Below are 25,084 nucleotides of genomic sequence, written 5' to 3'. Positions count from 1 at the left end.
ACACCACCAAAGGAAACTTTCAGAAAACATCCAGCAAAACCAACAAATGGCCTACAGCCTTAAAGAAATCCACTTATTTAAGTTTTGAAACTAATAACTATTCTGAGAAATCTAAACTCAATTAGGAGAGTAGGCCTATCATAACATATTTTACAGATGTTCTATGGGTTGTATTTCCTAAGGAGTTGTGCATACTTTAGTAGTTTCATGTAGGACTCACTGTGATTGCCTTCAATCTCATTTCTTGCTTTTGCAAGTACGCTATAAATTTGGCATTTACTTGGATGCACACCATACTTTATCATCTCTGCTTCTAATCCTTTGGTAGACATGTTAGGGTGAATTCTCATCATTAGTACAAGTTTCTTTATAATCCAGTCAAATGTAGCTTCTATGTTCTTCTATCCATCACATGCGTGTTCCCTTTGAAAAGATTTAATCATAAAGGTGATGGAATCGGCTATTGGTGATACATGAATTCTCCACTTACAACCTTCAACACCACATATAGCAGTCACTCTACTCTTTTTATTCTTCAACCTCACAATAGGAAATCCTTTCTAAATTACATAGTCTTTTAAAGCTGCTCTAAATGCATCAACATTAGTGAATAGCTGACCTTTCTTAAACTCTATGTCTCCTTTTGGGTAGTATATCCACAATTTTTATTTCAAGGCTTGCTAAATAGGGTCACATTCTTCCTCACTCATCAAAATCAGAAAAGCTAATATCAATTTTATCACTACTTGCCAGTGACACACTATCAACATCTAAGTCATCCTCATTGTCACTCTCTATGTTGTGGAGCCATGATGAATCAGAACTGGACTCATTATATTCACCCTCAGAATCATCAATCTCAACAATAGCTGCCTTGTCCTTTCTTTGTTTTACTAAGTTCAGGTGGATGTTATCACCATTGTCCACCTCAACATTAGCATGATCAATGGGAATAAAATACATAAATGAATGGTTTAAAAAAGTGAATTTTCGATTTTGAAAAATGAAATTTTGATTTAAAAAGAAAATGGGCCTAAAAGGGACTTGTAATGCGACGATTTGGGCCCAAATTTATAGTTTAAAAAGGATTTTTGAAATAAAAATCGGAGTCGCCACTTGGTATAGAGTTAAGGTGTACCAAGTTACCTAAAAAATGAATTTTTAAAGAAAAAATAGAAAAACCCTTAAACGACTCCAAGTCTACGAAAATCAGAGAAAAAGATTCGGGAGTCACATTTGAAGAAAGTGAAGGCAAGGATAAGAATCCAAGGCACCCTTTCAACCTAGCCAAGGCTAGTTGCGCGATTTAATCGAAGATTTTCTTATTTTAACCTAAAGATTTATCACATTTGGATGTACTATATGAATGCAAACCCTAGACCTAGGGGGACATCGGGGGGCAAAATTTCTCTTCAAAGATCGAATGGTACCAATCACATTAATTGTGATGCCCAATAGTGATTCTTTGGAGAAGTCATGAATAATGCAAAAAATATGAGACTCCAAGAAAAGAAAAATGATAAAATAATTATAGAAATATACATGTCTTAAAGGAGTGCATCATGTCGGGTACGGGGGACTAATGTTCATGACTCAATTTTCCCTTTTAATAGAGGGAATACGAGCGTGCTAAGGCTAAAAAAGCCAAACTCGTCAGTATCCCATATTTAAGGGTTTATCTCTAGTCTAATCAGGCAAAATGCACTAATCTACCCCCTAATTTCCTAAATGAGATGCAAATCTAAATGTTATATATACATAGGGGTAAGGGATATTTTATTAGGGGAAATATTATGTGAAAATGATAAAGATCCTAAAAAATGGAAAAATATGCATGAAGTGTGTCAGGATCAAGCGCTTACCATTGCACCAAAAGCTATAGCTCTTAGTGAAGGCGCAACTTTATTTCCTTAACCACAATGGCAGCGCAAAGCACCGTACCACGCTCGGCCAGCATGAGGGTCTGCACCCCTGGGTGCCACGGGCTGGGCGGTTAGTCCCGTCGAACCGGGATCTGAGGGATGTTGCTGATTAGGCCAACAAAGTGTAATGTAATCATACAAACATGATCTAGCGAGGAAGGTCCCTAAGGTCTAGCGTTGGACTAGCCCATATTTCTACTTTCTCACTAGCGTTGGACAAGTGAGAAATCGAACAAGAAAACCACGACTAGCGTTGGACTAGCGTGGTATCGAGAAATGGATCACAACTAGCGTTGGACTAGTGTGATAACATCACACATTAATTATAATCTCATCAAAACATAATAAAGCGAGTAAACACATAATCATGATATCTAGATGCAAGACCCTAAGAAAGCGGTAACACATAGCACGTAAGCATGCAAACCACACAAGCAAAAAGAAAGCAAATAAAACCCTAGCTATTACACTTGAGGGGGCCCTACTACAATCTAATGGGGGAAATGAAAATAAATAAAATAAACCTAACTATTACAACTTGGCATTTAAATGCCTTTTAAATAACCAAAATGAAGCTAAAATAAATATACGAAATTAAGACGACTAAAGCGAGTAAATAAATAAAATGAAAACATTCAAAAGGCATGCAATTAAACACATAAATCACATAAGTACACATAGGGTCAAATAAAGTAAAAATAAGGGATAGAGTGTACCTCCCTTGAGTTGGGGCCCTAATGGAGTGAAATTACTTATTTACCCTCCAAAAACAAAGAAAAGGTCAAGGCACCAATTAAATAGTAAAGTATAAACAAAGTCACCAAATCCCTCCCAATTGCGACTTAAATGAAATCAAATAATGCATAATTTCCAAGAAATGTAAATTATTGATCAAATTTCTAAAATGGAGAAACTACCAAGGACCCAATTGCAAATATTAACCAATCACTCAAGCCCAGACAAAACATTTTTGGGACTTCAAGGGTCTAAGAGCAAAGGAAAGGTCATGTAATGGTTAAAAATGCAATTACTTTAGGACCCAATTGCAAGAAATTAGAACATAATTGGGCCTTTGTAGCATAGGCGGAAGCTAAGGGGAGTAAAGTGCAACTTTTGAAAGCTATTTTTGCATGCAAATGCATGTGAAGCTACGAAACATTGCCTGCAACAAAAAAAATTCTGATGAAAGCTTCCTGCAATTCGGCACTTCACAAAACCAGCTTTCAAACATAATCAAATCCAAACACAACTATCACACAATCCTCCCACTTTGCATCATGAAACTGGTAGATTTAAACACCAAAAATTCGGACAACAGACATGCAAAATTTGAACAATTCAAGCAACTTCATGCAAAGCTTTCGAAACATTTCTGCAACAAGAAGAGACTTTCGACAGCTAGCTAAAACTTTAGGAACTTCAACAACCTCGTGTGGCAAACAAAAATTTTAACAATGAGCAAGATTCAACTTCCAACTTCACACTAGACCTTAGGAATTCATTACCAAGATACTATGTGAGAGAGAGACAGAACAAGGAAAAAATTTTGAGGTTGCAGGTTCAGCCCAAATTATATTCAAGTCAAGGTTTGCTGCTGCAATTTTGTTTCCAACGGATACTTCAGATTTGAACATCAAATTTGATCAAAACTTTTTAAACCAAACCTCCAAACTTTGAATTAAGCACTAAGGTACATAACTTAAACATTCAAACAAGCCAGGATTAGGGAATTAAATCAATACCAAAGAGACTTTCATGCGAACTTGGTTTTAAACTTCAGCATTATCGCATGGCAGATTCGCTCAAACCTCTCAAACCGAAAACCAACCTCAAGTTCTTATCATGTATGCAAGGGAATAACAAAATCAGGAACACTGAGGATCTTTATGCAAACAAGAATTCAGGCAAAGCTTTCTGCTAAAAAAAAATGCAGCAGCTAAAGAGACTTTCTGCAATTCATATTCCATAGCTTTCCGCAACTCTATCTAGCATCAAATCATTTGCAATCTCACAAAACAAACCATAAATCTGTCTAACCAAATTAGCACTAAACTTCATCCCATTTCCTCAACTATTTTCAACAAAATTTATCTATCCAGAGATCCCAACAACAAGCATCATCAATCTGTAACAATGAGTTTGCATTAAGCCTAGCAAGTATCATAAAACGGGTTTGCCGAGCCATGAGATCGAAACATTATTTTGAAGGAGCAAAACCCATGTTAAATCATTCCTATCCTGGTATAAAACATTAAGCAACAATGCTTCCCCCTTCTCTGAGAAAGAAAAGACGAGTCCTAAAGAAACAAGCGCAAGAAACGAAAATGAATGGAAAAGGCAGCGAGAAGAAAGTAACGCAGAAAAATGGAAAAAAAGAATTCGTTCTTGTACATCCTAACCTCCCCTTTGGCCATGAGACAATGATGAAACTAGATTCATCAAAGTCCAACCATGAAATGAGGAGGAGCCGAAACATTTCTAGCCCAACACATGCACACCTTCATTCTCATTTTCACAGCATTCAACATCGGGCAGATTTTCACTTTTAAAACCAAGACTAACAAGCTCCTCAATCAATATGCAAACAAACCCCAAACAAAAACAAACCAAACCAAAGTTTCAACCAAAATCAGACGCAAGGTTAATGCATATTAATTTAGCATAGACCCAGCAAATGAACCAAACCCAGTTTCAGCTTAGCAGGTTGGGTTTCACTTAACGATAGAAATGAACCAGAAAACAGGATAGAAAGTTACCTGTTCCACTGCCCTTAAAACCGTACCCTCAGCAACAGGTGCAACGGCCGTAGGAGGAAAGCAGCAACAGAAACGGCAGCGCCACCACCAAAACCAATTTCGACAATACGATCCTCGATGTTCCTCTTCTCGCTGAGCTTGGCAAAGAACCTAGGCCAGTCGGGTTCCACAGTCATACTAGCATCCTTCACCAACGTAGCGACCTCCTTCTTCCACTTGGCTGACGGAAGTTTCGGTCTTGTGTGGATATCCTCTGATGCCGCGGCCGCTTTACGGTCTTCCTTTCCTAGATTTCCTTTTCCTAAACCCTCAGTTCTCCTCTCGAAGCCTTTCTTCTCATGCTCACCGCTCTCCCTTTTCTCTTCTTTCCCGAAGCTTTCTTGTCACCAAAACCCTAGCCTCATCTTCCCTCTGTTTTTCTCTTCTCTCAAACCCCAGCTCTCTCTATCTCACCTCCTCTCCAGCCGTCTCAGAACACTCCCTCTCGCTCCCCTCTCTTTCTCCTCTTAGCCGCCACCCAGATCCTCTCTTTTTCAGATTTTCAGCCGTCACTCGGTGTCTTCTATTTCTTGCCGTCTTTCTTTCCTTTTATATGGCCTCAGAAACTAAACCCTCTCAACGATGGTTTGGATGAAGCCAGCCGTATTTCGGGGAACCATTTGATGGTTCTTGATACTCAACCATTGAGATTTCCAGATTAAACCAGATGGTTTGTACTATGACGATCGAACGGAGCCAAAACCCAAGGCAAATAGCCGAGAAATGCAGCTGCAATTCCTTTCTGCTGCAGCCGAAACCAAAACGTGGACTTTTTTTTTTTTTTTTAGATCACTTAATTAAACAACAATAACACAAAATAACAATTTAAACAAAAAACTTGAATAAAATGTACAAAACTAGTAACAAAAGATGAAACAAAAAGCTAAGATTTTTCCTGTGTTTGATTAATGAATTTTCCTCTCTTTTTCAATTAATAAACAGTAAAAGGAAATAAAACATATTTTTTATGAATAATTTTCTCTTTTGACAAATTTTATGCTAAAAAGTCTTACAATAAAAAAAATAAACAGCTAAAAGGCAAAAACGAATACAAAATAAAACAATAGGTAATAATAATCTAAAATGCTATACAAATGCTAAAAATCTAAAACCAAAATCATGAAATTAACAAATAAAAATAGATAAGAATTATCACTGAAACAAAAAAAAAGAATAAAAATTATTTAAAAATTTGGTGTCTACATATGTTGTGGAGCCATGATGAATCAGAACTGGACTCATTATATTCACCCTCAAAATCATCAATCTCAACAATAGCTGCTGTAGACACCAAATTTTTGGTGTAATTTCTTTTACTTTTTATTCTCATTTGTCGTGGTTGCTTTTAGTTTTTTTAGTTTCTAGTTTCTATTTTAATTTTTAAGTTTTAACGTAGAAAAATCATGGAAAAAGAGAAAAAAAGGAAAATTGTTCACAAAATACGTTCAAATTTAATTTTTTGGCATTTTGGTTTATTTTTGTTAATTTATTTTGAAAAAAAAAATGATGAGAAATGATGAAAAATGAAAGAAAAGATCGAAAATGGTAATTTTGTTATTTTTAGTTTGTTTATTTCGATGTGTTTGTAATTAAAATTGTTGTTTTTATTATTATTTAGTTTTACTATTATTTTTGTTAAATAATTAAGGTGAAAAAAAATAAAAAAAAAATCTCCATAACCACGGCACCACTTCATTCATTCCATCTTCCATTATCACACACTATTATATCAACTACCACTCACCACAATATCTCCAGATTCCATTTTTGCTTTTCTGCCTTGAGCCGTGAGTGACTAGCTACTTTGGAGTTAACGACCGAGAAAAAAAAAAGGGAGGACTTAGCTTCATTCCCAGCTTCACCGTAAGACCAACCGAGAGAGTGTGAGTAAGAGGAAGGGTGCGAACCGTCTGCCTTCACCTCCTCCACCACTGCTGAGATGCCATTTTCTTCTTCATCTTCCATCAGCTGAGCTCGACCACAACCACCAACTCCACAGCTTACACAAACTGAGCTCAGCCTTGAGCTGAGACGCAAGCTTGAGCAAGGGAGAGGAAGAGTTGCGGGCTGCTATTTCTGGACAGCCGAGAGGAGGGAAATATTTTTTGCAGCTAGCCGAGGGTGTTGAGCTCCAAACTGAGGTAATTTCTGGACCTAGACTAGATGTTTATAGGTTGATGAAGTTGTTTAAGGGCATGCATGTGAGGATTGTGTGGCTAGATGATAACTTAAGTTATAGAAAAATCTGTTTGTGAAGAAAATGGTTGCCGAGAGTTTAAGCTGGAAATTTGCAGCTTCGGTTGACCAAGTTTTGATGATCTGAGCTATATGTATGTTTAACTAACCAAAGTCTGGATGATCTAGCTTTGCATGAAGCTAATTAACTTGGATTAAACAAGAAAATTGAGGGAATACCAAAAATCCGGTTGCATGCATGTCAATCGAGAGAATTGGGATGAATTTCTGGTTAAATGGTGATTTTGATGACATTTGAACTTGATTTTGGATCCAATCTGATAGATAGTTTGTTATTTGGTCTTGCATGTGATCTTTATGGCTGGGAATTCGGTTGTATGGCTGGAAAATTTTATTGGATGTTGCTGGATTGTTAAACCAATCTTCCAGCTTAGCCGATGGAGTTGTTTTGGGTATTTTAGTATGAAATTTGCTGGAAAGTGCTTGATCCTCACTTGGTTGTGTGTTTAGCTAACTAAATACTGGATGATTAAGCCCTGCATGAGATTAATTGGCTGTGTGTAAACCAGAATTTTGAGTGAAACAAAAATCTGTTGCACGCATGTTTATTCCAGAAGTTTGCATGATATCTTCTTGGGTTTCTTGTTTGTTTGGATTATGATGGTGGGTTTAGTTGTGGGCTTGGTCTAAAGTTGTGACGTTGAGTTTAATTACATCTAATCAAGGTTGTGATAAGAATCTGAGTTTATAAGAAAATTGCTGCAAAGTTGTTTGGCCGGAAACATTGCTGAAGCTGAAACCTTTTATTGTTGCTTGCATGTTATTTCAGACCTGAATATGATGTTTTTCTGGGTTGTTTGCTTGCTTGGATCATGGTTGCTCAAGCTAAAGTTGTTTGTTGCTTAATCTTGGTCAAAGTTATGTATTTGAACCAGAAAATTTGAGTCAGTTTGCAAGTAAAAATGCAGCAGATTTCACTTTCAGCTATAGCAGTTTTCATTCTTCAATGTTTGCATGTTCATTCTTCAATGTTTGAATGATTTCCACCTTTGTCTTTGCTGATTTGGGATGTTAAACTTATGTTTTTACTGTCTAGTTTAAAGTTTTGGATGTTAGCTTTGGTTAGGGTATGTGATTGGATGTAGAGTTGGCATTTGGGAGTGAAACATGAAGGAAATGCAGCTGAATTGGCGCAGAAATGAAAGGCTTCTACGTGTTTTGCATGCATGGATAATTTCAGAATTGTCTCTTAACCCCCCCAAGTCTCCCCTTGTTCTACTATGACCCAAATTTGAGAAAAACTAATCAATTGGGTCCCTGAGATCTTTTGCAGCAATGCATTATGGCCCAATTACATTTCTTTTTCTTGCATTAGGTCCTAAGGTGGGTGTATTTTGAGTCATCATTTGGCTTTTCATTGTTTTGAGACTTTTGAAGCTCTTAAATTTTTCAATTGGTTTTTATTTGGTTTGGTTGATTAATGGTTGCTATTGAGTTTTCAAAATGCATGTTTAAATCATTCATGGACCCTTGTTCATTCTTGGACCTTCGAATTTCCATAAATGTTTGTTTGGATCTTGTTATTTACTTGGAGAACTTTTTGTGTTTTTTTTTAATGTTTCAATTAAGTTCAAATGATTGAGTAGTGCTTGCTTTTGGGTCTTTAGTAGATGTTATGCTTGGGAATCGGATGATCATGCCTTTTGCCTTGGTCTTTAAGTAGTTTTGACTTCATTGAGTTGCAATGGAGGGAAAGTTTGATGTTTTGATGGATTCAAATTGTTTAGTTTATATCTTATCACTAAATTGGTACATTAATCTTTTGTTTTTGGTGATTTTAGCCTAAGTTAGTCTTTTCTTGGTTGAATCTAGCCAAGTTGAGTTTGTTTACTCCCTTAGTATCACCAACGGGGAGGTATAATCTCTTTTACCCCTTTTGTTTCTCTCCTATGTGGACTAATGTGCTAATTGAGAATTACATGTTTACTTGGCTTTCTTAAATTTGCTTTAATTCCTTTCATTTTAAGTATTTCTTTTATTTATTCATGGGGTATGTGTACACCTCTTGGCTTGTAATAGATAGGGCGTAGCAAGTAATTTGGTCCATTTTCCCTTTCCCCTTTGTTTTAGTTAGCAAATGTAATGGTTGCATGCCTATGTGTTATATGTTAAACGCTTTATTAGGATCTTGCATCTAGTCGAGCATGATAAGTGCTACATGATTTAGGTGATTTGCATGTCTACTCGCTTTTTGTAGTATAGATGAATGGAATGGATGAATGTACGTCACCACACTAGTCCAACGCTAGTTGTGGCTTCTTTTATCGTTTCCACTAGTCTAACGCTAGTCGGAATTCATAGAATGGGCTAGTCCAATGTTAGACCCAATAGGTTCTTTTTTTCCTTTTTTCATTAAGTGCATGATCACCACATATCACGTATTTTTCCTTAGTTTGTCATTTGGTATGTTCCTCAAAACCCCTTCCCCTTCATTTTAGGACTTGCATCTCATGCTAGTTAGGGTTCATTTGCGTGAAAACCCCCTTGGGTAAGGGAAACGAGCGAGTGTGGCTACTCAATAGCCTTAGCACGCTAGTTTCGCCTTCTAATCAAAGGGAAAATCGAAGTCGAAAAGTTAGAAGTCAACCCCCGTACCCGACTTGTTGCATTCCCCTAGGGTCATACTTTCATTTTTATTACTTCCATACTCTTTTAATCACATTTTTCTTACATTTCTCAATCCATATTTTTCACTACATCTTTATCATTTATTTACTTTACTTTCACAAATGAAATTCAAGTTTCACTTATATATGTACGATTCTATCTTCATTCACTTGCACACACAAACACTTTGATTTTCATACAAATTCACACATGCACTTTCTTTACACATTCGCACACAAACACTTTGTTTTTTTTTTACACCATTTCATACATGAATCTTTTCATACACTTGCACACTTGCACTTGAGTCACCATTTGCATCAATCGACCTCTATGAGGTTTCCCTTTATTGGCCGCCACAATTCATGTGGTTTGGGACCAAAAACCTCACGAGAGACATCGTAAAATTTAGGATTGCATTTCTCATTCATTAGTTTTTGTCCAAATTGCAAATACATACTTTGGGTAGAAAAATTAGGAAAATAAGGGTTAAATCGCGCAACTAGCCTTGGCTAGGTCGAAGGGGTGCCTTGGATTTTTTTCCTTGCCTTCCCCTTCGTCAAATGTGACTCCCGAACCTTTTTCTTTGTTTGCGTGGACTAGGAGTCGTTCAAAAGGGTTTCTTATTTTTTTCCCTTAAAAAATTCACTTTTTGGGTGACTTGGTACACCCTAACTCTATACCAAGTGGCGACTCCATTTTTCATATAAAAAACCCTTTTTGAACTATTTTTCTTGGGTCAAATCGTCGCATTTTCAAAAGTCCCATTTAGACCCATTTTTATTTTTATCAAAAATTTCACTTTTTCCAAACCAATAAAATCACAAAAACATTATTTTATTTTTTCCAAAAAAAAGTGGGGCGCGACAGTTGGCGACTCCACTGGGGACTTCCTAAGTGGGCCCAAGCATTTGACTTAGCCATTCGTTTCCTTTTTCTACCCTTTTTATGCATTGCATTTGGATATTAGGCTTGCATTTTCCATTTTTAGGGCCTTTTTGCCTCGCGCGCGTATCCAACTATTCCCTCACTCACGTATGTGTGATTGGTTGATTGGATGTGTGTTTACTTATTATCTCGCGCTTGCATTGCATTTTGGGAGGTATGGGTCACCCTAGAGCCTCGCGCTGGTTCTTGACCCTTCCCCTCCAAACGAGCACTAGCATACGAGCATACGCTTTACTTCTTTTATCCCTTTATTTTTCTTTTAGTGGCTTGTCACGCCACTCCACCCTATTAGGATTTTAGGCGACTCACTTGGACTTGTGATCACGACACGATGTGTGTGTAGCATGTTCCAATGGGTCACTCAATCTTCCGCTTAAAGCTATTGGTTGATAGCCTTTAGCTTTTGGTCGAAGGTTGAGGATTTTGATAGATTCACTCAAACATGTAGCCGTGACACGATGTGTGCGTAGCGGTGTTTGGGGAATCGCTCGAGCCACCGACAAAGAACCTTGGGATTGATGACCCTTGGTTTCTAAGTCTGAAGGCTCGGGGACCTGAGCTCATCGAGTCTAGATGCATTAGTGAACCCCAACCTCATGCATCCATGATAGCTTGCCTAGGGTAGAGTCGGCCTTATCCTAAGCTAGGGACACTATTCACGAGGGGAGGGGTCCAACCCTTTTTTCCTTTTTATTGCTTTGATTGCTTTATCTTGTTGTTACAATGTGTTATGTGTACTATCAACTGCACTAACCATTTTTTTTGTTTTCTTGGCCTGCATTCATGTGCCATAGCAATAAGGGGCCTCTTTGGCACTCTTTTAGTGACTCATCCACTAGATAGCTCACATGTCTAAATTTCAGTCTTTGCACTTACCTTTCAGTAAATACATTTCATGTTTAGACCTTTTCCCCCGTTGCATTATTTATATCCTTTAGGCCATATTTGTCACATATTTATATCGCTTTAATAAACTGGCATCACGCATAAACCCTAGAAAGGGAATGCCATTTAGGGGATCCCGTGTTAGGAATAAACCACCCCATGTCTCGGATATATAATCCAAATAAGACTTGCACGTTTACCTTTCTCGTACCATCCGAAGGGGTAGTGCACAAGGTAAGGTAAAGATCCGATCATTTTCATGAAGCAATTTTTGGAATATGAGCATCTAATAATCACTTTTTGGCCATTTTTATCAAAATTGGTAAAAATCCTTTGCGTAAAGGACATTAATTCGAAGAAAATTCACAAATGATTCCTCCTATTGAGACGATAAATAAATTGAGGCCAAAATTTGATTTTTTAGAAGGTCATAGGCTAGTGCACTTCAATAATTTTGAAATAACCAATGGTCGGATGATTCAACCAATCCATTTTGCCAATTCATTCAACAAATCATCAATTCATTTGACCAATTTACCCTTTTTAGGGTCATTCGGTCGATTTTGAATAAATCGTCAATTCAATTGACCAATTTACCCTTTTTAGGGTCATTTGACCAATTTACCCTTTTTAGGGTCATTCGGTCGATTTTGAATAAATCGTCAATTCAATTGACCAATTTACCCTTTTTAGGGTCATTTGACCAATTTACCCTTTTTTTGGGTCATCCGGTCAATTTTGAATAAATCGTCAATTCATTTGACTAATTTACCCTTTTTAGGGTCATTCGGCTGATTTTTGAATCAATCATTCATTTGGCCAATTTACCCCTTTTTAGGGCAACCGAGCCGATTTTGAATAAATCAAGTTTTCGTTCAATCTATTTGATCAATTTACCCCTTTTTAGGGTGATCTGATTAATTTTGGATAAATTTCATTCAATTCATTTGACCTGTTTCCCTTTTAAGGGTAATCCGGTCGATTTTCAATAAATTGTCAATTTCATTTGACCAATTAGGATTTCAATGTCGAATTTCAAATTGGGAAGTCTAGTCAATTTTTGAGAAAACCATCCATTATATCCAACTATTTAATCATTTGGGTTTTTGACTCATGTTACACTGAGGAAAATTTTATCAACAAATTCCAATCTCTTTGATAGGAAGTTCGTCAAGGTCAAACCCATGCGTTTTGCACATCAAAGGTAATCAATCCCTTCGGACGAGGTCCTCATTTTGACAAACGTCTCTTCTTATTCCAATGGGCCAAATTTTTCAAAATTATTTTCACTCCATAAGCTGATTGGATCCATCAGGTATGGTATAGTGCTTACCCTAGAGGATCGCATTTTCATGCTAGGCCTACCCTTGGCATAAAAAGGGCTCCCCAATAGGACATGCATCCGAATTTTTTGGATAGTTACTAACTCTTGCCTTTTTCTTTATTTTTATTGGAATATCTAAGCGAGGGTTGAATCTAAGGGCAATCTTTCAAAATTTTCAGGTAATATTTAAATATAGCTTCTCGTCGAAGCCCCATCCTAACGCGATCCCGTAGTCAAGCCCAGAGGAGTCGTGTAAACATGAGTTCACAACCGGAACAGTCAGATAGGTCTGCTACTACAGCCCAACCTGAGACTGCAAGTTTGGGGGTCCAACTGACCGAGATGCTTACGAAGTTTGGTGAAATGGCAACTGAAATGGCCGCCCGAAAGAAATTAATCGATGAGCTTATCAGTAGTGGAGTTCAACCTGAGCCTGAACCCGTCAGTCAGCCGGAGCCAGAATCGTTTGGCATAGCCACGACCCAAACCACTTTTGCTCCACCTTTCATTATTCCACCCGAAGGAACTTTCACCTATCCTACCATACATTTGCCATACACTTACCCTCCTCATCCTTCATTTTTTCTTACTCACACGCGAGGTCCACCACCCCAAATCACTTCAAATATACCACCTGAGCCACATACCTTTTATCACCCTGTTGCTGAGCCATTCCTACCAGACCATATTGTTCAAGCCAAGCCAGAAGTGGGGGAATCTTCCGCTCCCGTTGATACAAAGCTGCTCAAACGCCTTGACCGTTTTGATGAATTCATGAGAAAGAGTCAGGGTTTGAGCAAACAAGGAGTGCTGGACTATGACGAGCTGTGTCTCTTTCCAAATGTTCAATTGCCTGAGGGGTTCAAAACCCCTAAGTTTAACAAGTACGATGGAACTGGCAATCCCAAAACGCACCTCCGCCTGTTTGCCAACAAATTGGGAAGGCCCATAGACGACGAGAATTTGCCTTTACGGCTGTTCCCGGAAAGTCTGGGGGGGGATGCACTCAACTGGTATTCCAAGCTGAAACCCGAAGAAGCAAAGACCTGGCAGGACTTGTCCAACGCTTTTGTAAAGCAATACGAGTATAATTGCGAGTTGGCTCCAACACGAACCACGTTGGAAGGGACAAAGAGGAAGCCATCTGAGGACCACAAAACCTATGCTAAGAGATGGAGGACAATAGCTGCCAAAGTCGAGCCATCGATGACTGAAGACGAAATCATACGGACTTTCATTAAAGCACATGATCCCCCGTATTTTGAAGAAATTTTCCGCATGACTGGATGCTCGTTCGCCGCCATTGTTAATAAGCTTGAGGAATTTGATGATTTCGTAAAAGCTGGGAAGATTGTTAATGTCTCTACCCTCAAGTCACAGTTGGATGCTTTGCAAGGTCAGGGGACTAGTGGGAAGAACCCGCAATTCCAAAAGAAAGAGGGGGAAACTGCTTTCACATGGAATCAAAACCCTGTCCCAAGACCCAGACCTCGACAATACCCTACCTACTCAAACCCTTACCCCTACTACTCAAATCCTCGTCCTGTTTACCACACCAATATCACTCATCCTCGACCTCGCCCAAATTATGCCAACCCGCCTACAACCCCTTTCCAAATATCTCAACCAAGCTTTCAACAAGCTCGTCCTCGGCCTCCTTACCACCAAAGATTTCCCCCACCAAATAGACCCACCTACAACTATCCCCGACCCACTGAAACCTACAATCAAAGCCGTACTCGAACCTTCACCAACCTAGGCAGGCCTTTGGACCAATTGTATGAGCAATTGAAGGTTGCCAACAAAATAGGCGTGATTCCCCCTCCAACTTACCTTCATGGCATGCCTGCTGGGTACAATCCACATGCTATTTGTGCCTATCATTCGGGAGTACCTGGCCACTCAACCGCCGATTGCAGGGCACTTAAGCACAAAGTCCAAGACATGATCGAGGCAGGAGAAATAGTGCTAAGGAAAAGAGGTGAACAAGGGCCGATCATAAGTACAAATCCTTTTCCTGAACACCAGGACACCTTCGAGGCATCCACCTCCAACGACGAAATTTGAAAATCCTGAAGGAGCTTTGCACAATTTGGATGGCCGAGTATCTTCCCTCTCGAAGGGAATTTCGGTAAATCTAGGGGTTGTTATTTACTAAAGTTCACAAAAACCATTTCTTGCATATGTGAATAGCTTCATGAAAACATCTTTCGCAATTAAGTTTTTGTCTTGTTTTCGCTTTGATTAGTTTTTCCATTAAATGCACAATTTGTTTATTTGATTATTGTCCTGAATTTTAATTCTTTTAAATGGCCAAAGATGAAATTATTTGACCCTTTGAATATCACTGTTCTGGATTCCGATAATACCATTCATCTAAAAATCCCTTCATTAAGAAATCCCTTCATTGAAAAATCCCTTCTTTGAGAAGGTCAGAAATCCCTTCGTTGAAAAATCCCTTCTTTGAGAAGGTCAGAAATCCCTTCGTTGAAAAATCCCTTCTTTGAGAAGGCCAGAAATCCCTTCGTTGAAAAATCCCTTCTTTGAGAAGGCCAAAAATCCCTTCATTAAAAATCCTTCATTGAAAAATCCCTTCATTAAGAAAGCTCTTCATTGAAAATCCTTTCGTTAAGAAAGCCTTTCATCAAGAAATCCCTCCTCTGCCAAGTTCTAAGCTGATTGGTTAAAGCAGCGTCACCGACGATTGATTTTGATGGATGAAAAGCAGTTGAATGTCGTATGGCCTGTGTTCATAACAAAAAGGTCCGCCACCGGTCCTTTAGAGAAGAAGGACAATGAGTTAAAGCGAGATTTGCCAATGCAAGATGAAATCAAAGACGAATTTGGCCTAAACTGGTAAGGCCATTTGTCATTCAAAAAGGTGCTACCGAGTGGAGCACTTATCCTTGAAGAGATGGACGAACAAACAGTCTCTCAACCTATCAACTCAGACATGTGTAAGAAGTTTTATTTCTGATTATGCAAATTTCTTTTGGAAATCATGCAAGGAGCGAAACAAAAGTCAGGCCATCTTCTTTTCCAATCAAAACATTTCATCCCTAGTCATCCCTTTTGAGCTATCAGAACAATAGTTTTTTCGTTTGGCAGCCCCTGAGGATTGCAAGCCCCACACTGGGGCAAATTCATTGTGAACAGAGACGATCCGAAAGAAAAGGTAAAACCCCACACTGGGGCAAATCTATCTTTGAAAGAAAGATGGAAGACAATAAACCCCACACCGGGGCAAATTTAGCTTTGAAGAAAAATGCAAAAAGTGAGGAAAATGCAATGAAAATGCAAGGAGAGAGAATTCAATCGAACTGGGGCAAATTTCCCTCAGTTTCGTTCGAAATTGAAGATGATTTCAAATGATGTAATCTCAGGTTATTTCACCTCTCATAAGAGCAAATTGTTTTCAAGCCTCAACTTTTCTTGAAAAACACCCCACCTGACCTCATTACAAAAGCCCAAAAGTCCTGACTTTCGTCACTTGCTGTATTTCTATTAGGAATTTCGCTAATCAATTGGCAAGTGATGTCTATAATGCCTTCACTTAAACTTCTAAGGGAAGTGCATTTTACTGATGCCAGAAATCTTCAACTCAAACTCCTGAGTCGATCATGGTTGAGCTCTTTCATTTGCGTCTTTAGGTGAAAACCCGAAAGGGCACCTCAAAAAAAGAAAAAAGAAAAAAAGAGAAAAGACAAAACGAAACAAAAAAGGGGGGGCAACCTTGGTAAAAACCCGAAAGGGCACCAAGGTAGGATTTTGCAGCGAGCGAGCACGAGGAAGAACAGCTGGTGATTTGGTTCATTTGGATTTCTCCTCATTTTGTCATACTTCTGTCAATTTTGAATTCCAGAACAAAGATATCCAGAGAATTGAATATGACATTTGTTGGCCAAAACTGTGTCATTTTGTAAAACATTCTTTTGCAAATACATTCTTAGGAAGCTCATTTTTCCAAATTACTTGCATTCATGGCATTTTTGTAGAATTTAAGCACAAATGGTTATGTGTGCATTCTTGTGCATATTTATTCTTTCATGACATGTGAATTTTCTTGCATACTTCATTCTTTATCTTTGAATTTTGGTGAATAACAATCCCCGTGGTTTATTCGAAGCATACTTGGGTTCAGTCATCTTTTGAAAAGGGTTAAGGTTCAACAAAGTCAGTTACGCAGACTTCACAATATGGCAAAGCACATACCTGATCAGTTTGTAAATCAGAAAAGCCTTAGGGTGAAAAATCCAACTCAATCGACTGCCGCAGCAAAAGTTGATAAAGGCGTTGAAAGACTCATGTTTACACGATTCTCAAAGGAAAACGGATCAAATGATGGTGGCAATTTCTTTGTTTTTTTTTCTCTTTTGCAGAAAAATTGCATACACAGATGAAAGTAATCACACCTCGCACTGGAATCGGTGTCGGAAAGAGTCCTCCGGTGAGCAATGGCAGATTGAAAATGTCGCAAGCAAATTTCATCAAAAAATGCAACGGCATGGCAATACAGAATCAACTCTGGACTCACATTGCAAAAAATTCATCATACTGGAGCAAATTAATTTTTTGTAAAGATTTTCAAAAGTCAAAAAGAAGCAAAAATCATCAATCAAAAACCAAAATCGAATCAAATTTCATCACGGCAGGATCGGGTTTAATCCCACTGACCGATTGTCAAAAACATTTTCGGGTCAGTCCCTCGATCAAAAGCATTTTCGGGTCAGTCCCTCGATCAAAAGCTTATTCGGGTCAGTCCCACGATCAAAAGCATTTTCGGGTCAGTCCCGCGATCAAAAGCATTTTCGGGTCAGTCCCATGATCAAGAGCTTATTCGGGTCAGTCCCATGATCAAAAGGATTTTCGGGTCAGTCCCATGACCAAAAGCATTTTCGGGTCAGTCCCGCGATCAAAAGCATTTTCGGGTCAGTCCCACGATCAAAAGCATTTTCGGGTCAGTCGATCAAAAGCAATCAAAAGCATTTTCGGGTCAGTCCCACGATCAAAAGCATTTTCGGGTCAGTCCCACGATCAAAAGCTTTTCGGGTCAGTCCCACGATCCCACGATCAAAAGCATTTTCGGGTCAGTCCCACGATCAAAAGCTTATTCGGGTCAGTCCCATGATCAAAAGTTTATTCGGGTCAGTCCCACGATCAAAAGCATTTTCGGGTCAGTCCCACGATCAAAAGCTTATTCGGGTCAGTCCCACGATCAAAAGCATTTTCGGGTCAGTCCCATGATCAAAAGCATTTTCGGGTCAGTCCCGCGATTAAAGCTTGTTCGGGCCAGTCCCATGATTTGAATTTCCTTCTCTAGTCAGTCCCAATTTTAATTTTTCTGTTCGGATCAGTCCCGTTTTAAATTTCTGTCTGGGTCTATCCCATTTAAATTTCTGTTTGGGTCTATCCCATTTAAATTTCTGTTCAGGTCTATTCCGTGGGTCTACCCCATTTACATTCCTGTCCGGGTCAGTCCCGTTTTCAATCCATGTTCGGGTCAGTCCCGTTTTTAAATTCCTGTTCGAGTCAGTCCCGCTTTAAGTTCCTGTTTGGGCCAGTCCCGTCTTTAAATTTCGTTCGGGTCAATCCCACTTTAAATCTCCTGTCTAAGTCAATTCCATTTTAAAAGTTTTGCCAAAAGGGGTCAGTCCTTATTTCTAAAACGTCCACCGTTCGTGACGTTTGCCACCGAATAAAGCAGGTAAGTATTTGGTGTCTACTTCTTTGTCTCAAGTTTTTCCAAAACTCAGACAAAGAGGGGCAAACTGTAGACACCAAATTTTTGGTGTAATTTCTTTTACTTTTTATTCTCATTTGTCGTGGTTGCTTTTAGTTTTTTTAGTTTCTAGTTTCTATTTTAATTTTTAAGTTTTAACGTAGAAAAATCATGGAAAAAGAGAAAAAAAGGAAAATTGTTCACAAAATACGTTCAAATTTAATTTTTTGGCATTTTGGTTTATTTTTGTTAATTTATTTTGAAAAAAAAAATGATGAGAAATGATGAAAAATGAAAGAAAAGATCGAAAATGGTAATTTTGTTATTTTTAGTTTGTTTATTTCGATGTGTTTGTAATTAAAATTGTTGTTTTTATTATTATTTAGTTTTACTATTATTTTTGTTAAATAATTAAGGTGAAAAAAAATAAAAAAAAAATCTCCATAACCACGGCACCACTTCATTCATTCCATCTTCCATTATCACACACTATTATATCAACTACCACTCACCACAATATCTCCAGATTCCATTTTTGCTTTTCTGCCTTGAGCCGTGAGTGACTAGCTACTTTGGAGTTAACGACCGAGAAAAAAAAAAGGGAGGACTTAGCTTCATTCCCAGCTTCACCGTAAGACCAACCGAGAGAGTGTGAGTAAGAGGAAGGGTGCGAACCGTCTGCCTTCACCTCCTCCACCACTGCTGAGATGCCATTTTCTTCTTCATCTTCCATCAGCTGAGCTCGACCACAACCACCAACTCCACAGCTTACACAAACTGAGCTCAGCCTTGAGCTGAGACGCAAGCTTGAGCAAGGGAGAGGAAGAGTTGCGGGCTGCTATTTCTGGACAGCCGAGAGGAGGGAAATATTTTTTGCAGCTAGCCGAGGGTGTTGAGCTCCAAACTGAGGTAATTTCTGGACCTAGACTAGATGTTTATAGGTTGATGAAGTTGTTTAAGGGCATGCATGTGAGGATTGTGTGGCTAGATGATAACTTAAGTTATAGAAAAATCTGTTTGTGAAGAAAATGGTTGCCGAGAGTTTAAGCTGGAAATTTGCAGCTTCGGTTGACCAAGTTTTGATGATCTGAGCTATATGTATGTTTAACTAACCAAAGTCTGGATGATCTAGCTTTGCATGAAGCTAATTAACTTGGATTAAACAAGAAAATTGAGGGAATACCAAAAATCCGGTTGCATGCATGTCAATCGAGAGAATTGGGATGAATTTCTGGTTAAATGGTGATTTTGATGACATTTGAACTTGATTTTGGATCCAATCTGATAGATAGTTTGTTATTTGGTCTTGCATGTGATCTTTATGGCTGGGAATTCGGTTGTATGGCTGGAAAATTTTATTGGATGTTGCTGGATTGTTAAACCAATCTTCCAGCTTAGCCGATGGAGTTGTTTTGGGTATTTTAGTATGAAATTTGCTGGAAAGTGCTTGATCCTCACTTGGTTGTGTGTTTAGCTAACTAAATACTGGATGATTAAGCCCTGCATGAGATTAATTGGCTGTGTGTAAACCAGAATTTTGAGTGAAACAAAAATCTGTTGCACGCATGTTTATTCCAGAAGTTTGCATGATATCTTCTTGGGTTTCTTGTTTGTTTGGATTATGATGGTGGGTTTAGTTGTGGGCTTGGTCTAAAGTTGTGACGTTGAGTTTAATTACATCTAATCAAGGTTGTGATAAGAATCTGAGTTTATAAGAAAATTGCTGCAAAGTTGTTTGGCCGGAAACATTGCTGAAGCTGAAACCTTTTATTGTTGCTTGCATGTTATTTCAGACCTGAATATGATGTTTTTCTGGGTTGTTTGCTTGCTTGGATCATGGTTGCTCAAGCTAAAGTTGTTTGTTGCTTAATCTTGGTCAAAGTTATGTATTTGAACCAGAAAATTTGAGTCAGTTTGCAAGTAAAAATGCAGCAGATTTCACTTTCAGCTATAGCAGTTTTCATTCTTCAATGTTTGCATGTTCATTCTTCAATGTTTGAATGATTTCCACCTTTGTCTTTGCTGATTTGGGATGTTAAACTTATGTTTTTACTGTCTAGTTTAAAGTTTTGGATGTTAGCTTTGGTTAGGGTATGTGATTGGATGTAGAGTTGGCATTTGGGAGTGAAACATGAAGGAAATGCAGCTGAATTGGCGCAGAAATGAAAGGCTTCTACGTGTTTTGCATGCATGGATAATTTCAGAATTGTCTCTTAACCCCCCCAAGTCTCCCCTTGTTCTACTATGACCCAAATTTGAGAAAAACTAATCAATTGGGTCCCTGAGATCTTTTGCAGCAATGCATTATGGCCCAATTACATTTCTTTTTCTTGCATTAGGTCCTAAGGTGGGTGTATTTTGAGTCATCATTTGGCTTTTCATTGTTTTGAGACTTTTGAAGCTCTTAAATTTTTCAATTGGTTTTTATTTGGTTTGGTTGATTAATGGTTGCTATTGAGTTTTCAAAATGCATGTTTAAATCATTCATGGACCCTTGTTCATTCTTGGACCTTCGAATTTCCATAAATGTTTGTTTGGATCTTGTTATTTACTTGGAGAACTTTTTGTGTTTTTTTTTTAATGTTTCAATTAAGTTCAAATGATTGAGTAGTGCTTGCTTTTGGGTCTTTAGTAGATGTTATGCTTGGGAATCGGATGATCATGCCTTTTGCCTTGGTCTTTAAGTAGTTTTGACTTCATTGAGTTGCAATGGAGGGAAAGTTTGATGTTTTGATGGATTCAAATTGTTTAGTTTATATCTTATCACTAAATTGGTACATTAATCTTTTGTTTTTGGTGATTTTAGCCTAAGTTAGTCTTTTCTTGGTTGAATCTAGCCAAGTTGAGTTTGTTTACTCCCTTAGTATCACCAACGGGGAGGTATAATCTCTTTTACCCCTTTTGTTTCTCTCCTATGTGGACTAATGTGCTAATTGAGAATTACATGTTTACTTGGCTTTCTTAAATTTGCTTTAATTCCTTTCATTTTAAGTATTTCTTTTATTTATTCATGGGGTATGTGTACACCTCTTGGCTTGTAATAGATAGGGCGTAGCAAGTAATTTGGTCCATTTTCCCTTTCCCCTTTGTTTTAGTTAGCAAATGTAATGGTTGCATGCCTATGTGTTATATGTTAAACGCTTTATTAGGATCTTGCATCTAGTCGAGCATGATAAGTGCTACATGATTTAGGTGATTTGCATGTCTACTCGCTTTTTGTAGTATAGATGAATGGAATGGATGAATGTACGTCACCACACTAGTCCAACGCTAGTTGTGGCTTCTTTTATCGTTTCCACTAGTCTAACGCTAGTCGGAATTCATAGAATGGGCTAGTCCAATGTTAGACCCAATAGGTTCTTTTTTTCCTTTTTTCATTAAGTGCATGATCACCACATATCACGTATTTTTCCTTAGTTTGTCATTTGGTATGTTCCTCAAAACCCCTTCCCCTTCATTTTAGGACTTGCATCTCATGCTAGTTAGGGTTCATTTGCGTGAAAACCCCCTTGGGTAAGGGAAACGAGCGAGTGTGGCTACTCAATAGCCTTAGCATGCTAGTTTCGCCTTCTAATCAAAGGGAAAATCGAAGTCGAAAAGTTAGAAGTCAACCCCCGTACCCGACTTGTTGCATTCCCCTAGGGTCATACTTTCATTTTTATTACTTCCATACTCTTTTAATCACATTTTTCTTACATTTCTCAATCCATATTTTTCACTACATCTTTATCATTTATTTACTTTACTTTCACAAATGAAATTCAAGTTTCACTTATATATGTACGATTCTATCTTCATTCACTTGCACACACAAACACTTTGATTTTCATACAAATTCACACATGCACTTTCTTTACACATTCGCACACAAACACTTTGTTTTTTTTTACACCATTTCATACATGAATCTTTTCATACACTTGCACACTTGCACTTGAGTCACCATTTGCATCAATCGACCTCTATGAGGTTTCCCTTTATTGGCCGCCACAATTCATGTGGTTTGGGACCAAAAACCTCACGAGAGACATCGTAAAATTTAGGATTGCATTTCTCATTCATTAGTTTTTGTCCAAATTGCAAATACATACTTTGGGTAGAAAAATTAGGAAAATAAGGGTTAAATCGCGCAACTAGCCTTGGCTAGGTCGAAGGGGTGCCTTGGATTTTTTTCCTTGCCTTCCCCTTCGTCAAATGTGACTCCCGAACCTTTTTCTTTGTTTGCGTGGACTAGGAGTCGTTCAAAAGGGTTTCTTATTTTTTTTCCCTTAAAAAATTCACTTTTTGGGTGACTTGGTACACCCTAACTCTATACCAAGTGGCGACTCCATTTTTCATATAAAAAACCCTTTTTGAACTATTTTTCTTGGGTCAAATCGTCGCATTTTCAAAAGTCCCATTTAGACCCATTTTTATTTTTATCAAAAATTTCACTTTTTCCAAACCAATAAAATCACAAAAACATTATTTTATTTTTTCCAAAAAAAAGTGGGGCGCGACAGCTGCCTTGTCCTTTCTTTGTTTTACTAAGTTCAGGTGGATGTTATCACCATTGTCCACCTCAACATTAGCATGATCAGTGGGAATAACATTGCAATCTTGCCATGAGCCTTTTTATCTTCATGATTAGAAAGGTAAAATGTTCTTATCCTCACAACAAATGAGGTAGTTGCATCACATGTGCTTGAACTCTTGTTTTGATGATACTTTTACACACCTCTTGGTGCATATTTATTTATTTTTTTAAATAGAAGGCACTATAATAAGGATGAGTAAAAATTACTCTGAAATAATTTTTTACATGATTCCCTTGTGTGTACTCATTAATCTGCTTTTGAAGGAACATAACTCCTTCAATGTGATTCATTTCCTTGTGTTTACTTGATTTACATAGTTATTTGAAAGGGGAGATATTTGATGATGATAATGAAATTTGATGGCGCTTTAATCATAGGGGGAGTTTAACTGTAACCTCTGATCATGCTTGCATAATTACTTTTTGATGATGCTAAAACGAGGAGTAGATTGAATGATATTTTTTTTGAAGGTTGGCCTGTACTTAAGGAGAGCTTATTTGAGTTTATTTCATCAAAGAAATCATCACTTTATTTGTCATCATCTAAAAGGGAGAGATTGAAGACTAACATTAATCAATTCTTGACTTTGATGATAACGAAACAAATTGATGATTTAGACTAATGATTTCATATGAGAAAGTGTCTATAATAGGTATCAAGTCTAAAAAAATGAGGAAAAATTTGAAACAAATGAAGCAGAGAACTGTTGAAGGTTTCAGATGCTAGCATCAAAGTATCGAACGCCCGATAATGAAAAAGTTTCAGACGAAAGCTGTCGGACACTTCACAAAAGTGTAGGATGTCTGATAGTTAAGGAAATATATCGAATAGTCATATTGGACGTAAACCTCTTGGATCATTAAAAAGGGAGAGATTGAAGACTTACATTAATCAATCCTTGATTTTGATGATAACGAAACAAATTGATAATTTAGACTAATGGTTCATATGAGAAAGTGTCCAGAATAGGTATCAAGTCTAAAAGAATGAAGAAAAATATTTGAAATAAATGAAGCAAGAACTGCTAAAAGTTTTGGATGCTTGTATCAAAGTATCGAACATCCGATAATGAAAAAGTTTCAGACGAAAGCTGTTGGGCACTTCACAAGAGTGTAGGACGTCTGATAATCAAAGAAATCTATTGGACAGTCATATCGGATGAAACCTTTTGGATCAGTTGTTCAATAAATTTGAGAAAAACACCTCAACATTCCGACTTCTATTAGACAAAAACTTGTAAGATGCACAAACTCCATCGTCCATCCAATAAGAGCTGAGAACATACTATCGGACACACAGAAAAGAGGATCGGACATCCGATACTCCAACATCTAGTTTTTTAATAGCTAGTTTTTTTTTATTGTTAGAGAGATTGTTGGGGCAAAAGTTCACTACCCATAAATACCCCCAAACATGAGAAAAAGAAATATTTTTGCCCACAAAAGAAACAAGCTTTCAAGAGTGATTTTTGGGTAAAAAAAATACTTTGAATATTATATAGGTGTAGGGAAAGTTCTTAAGTTTGTAAGGTTTCTCATTGAGAAGACATAAAATCTTGGATAAGTTGAGTCTCACTTGTAAGAAGTTCTTAATTGATTGAGTGAACTTTCAATTGTAACTAGTTAAGAATTAACTATGAGAGTTGTAAAACTCCTTGGCTCAACTAAAGAATTTTAGGGTGAGAAAGGAGTGAGCTTCACTTGTATAAGTTAGTTAGTGTTACCATCAATTGAAGAAGCTATTTGGTTGATTCAACTTCAAGTTTGGAAGAAACTTGAGAGTTTGTTTGGTTTGCATTTCTCACTTTTCTTTTATTCTATTGTATGGTTAAATTTTTTCATCTTTATTGCTGTGTTGTATGCTTGAGTGTGTGATCATTTAAGCTAAATTTGGTTAGTTAAAATGGGGTGAATATTTGCAATTATTTGCTTGATTCTTGAACAACTTAATTCATCCCTCTCTTAGATTGTCTTTGGGTTTTACAAAGTATAATACATTTCCAAATAAATTAGGATTTAGGGTTGATAAATTAGGGTTTAGGGTTTATAAAT

The sequence above is a fragment of the Coffea eugenioides genome, chromosome 1 (assembly GCF_003713205.1).
Source record: "Coffea eugenioides isolate CCC68of chromosome 1, Ceug_1.0, whole genome shotgun sequence".
Lineage (NCBI taxonomy): Eukaryota > Viridiplantae > Streptophyta > Magnoliopsida > Gentianales > Rubiaceae > Coffea > Coffea eugenioides.
The sequence above is the reverse complement of the archived record's forward strand: the minus strand, read 5'-3'. Positions refer to the sequence as shown.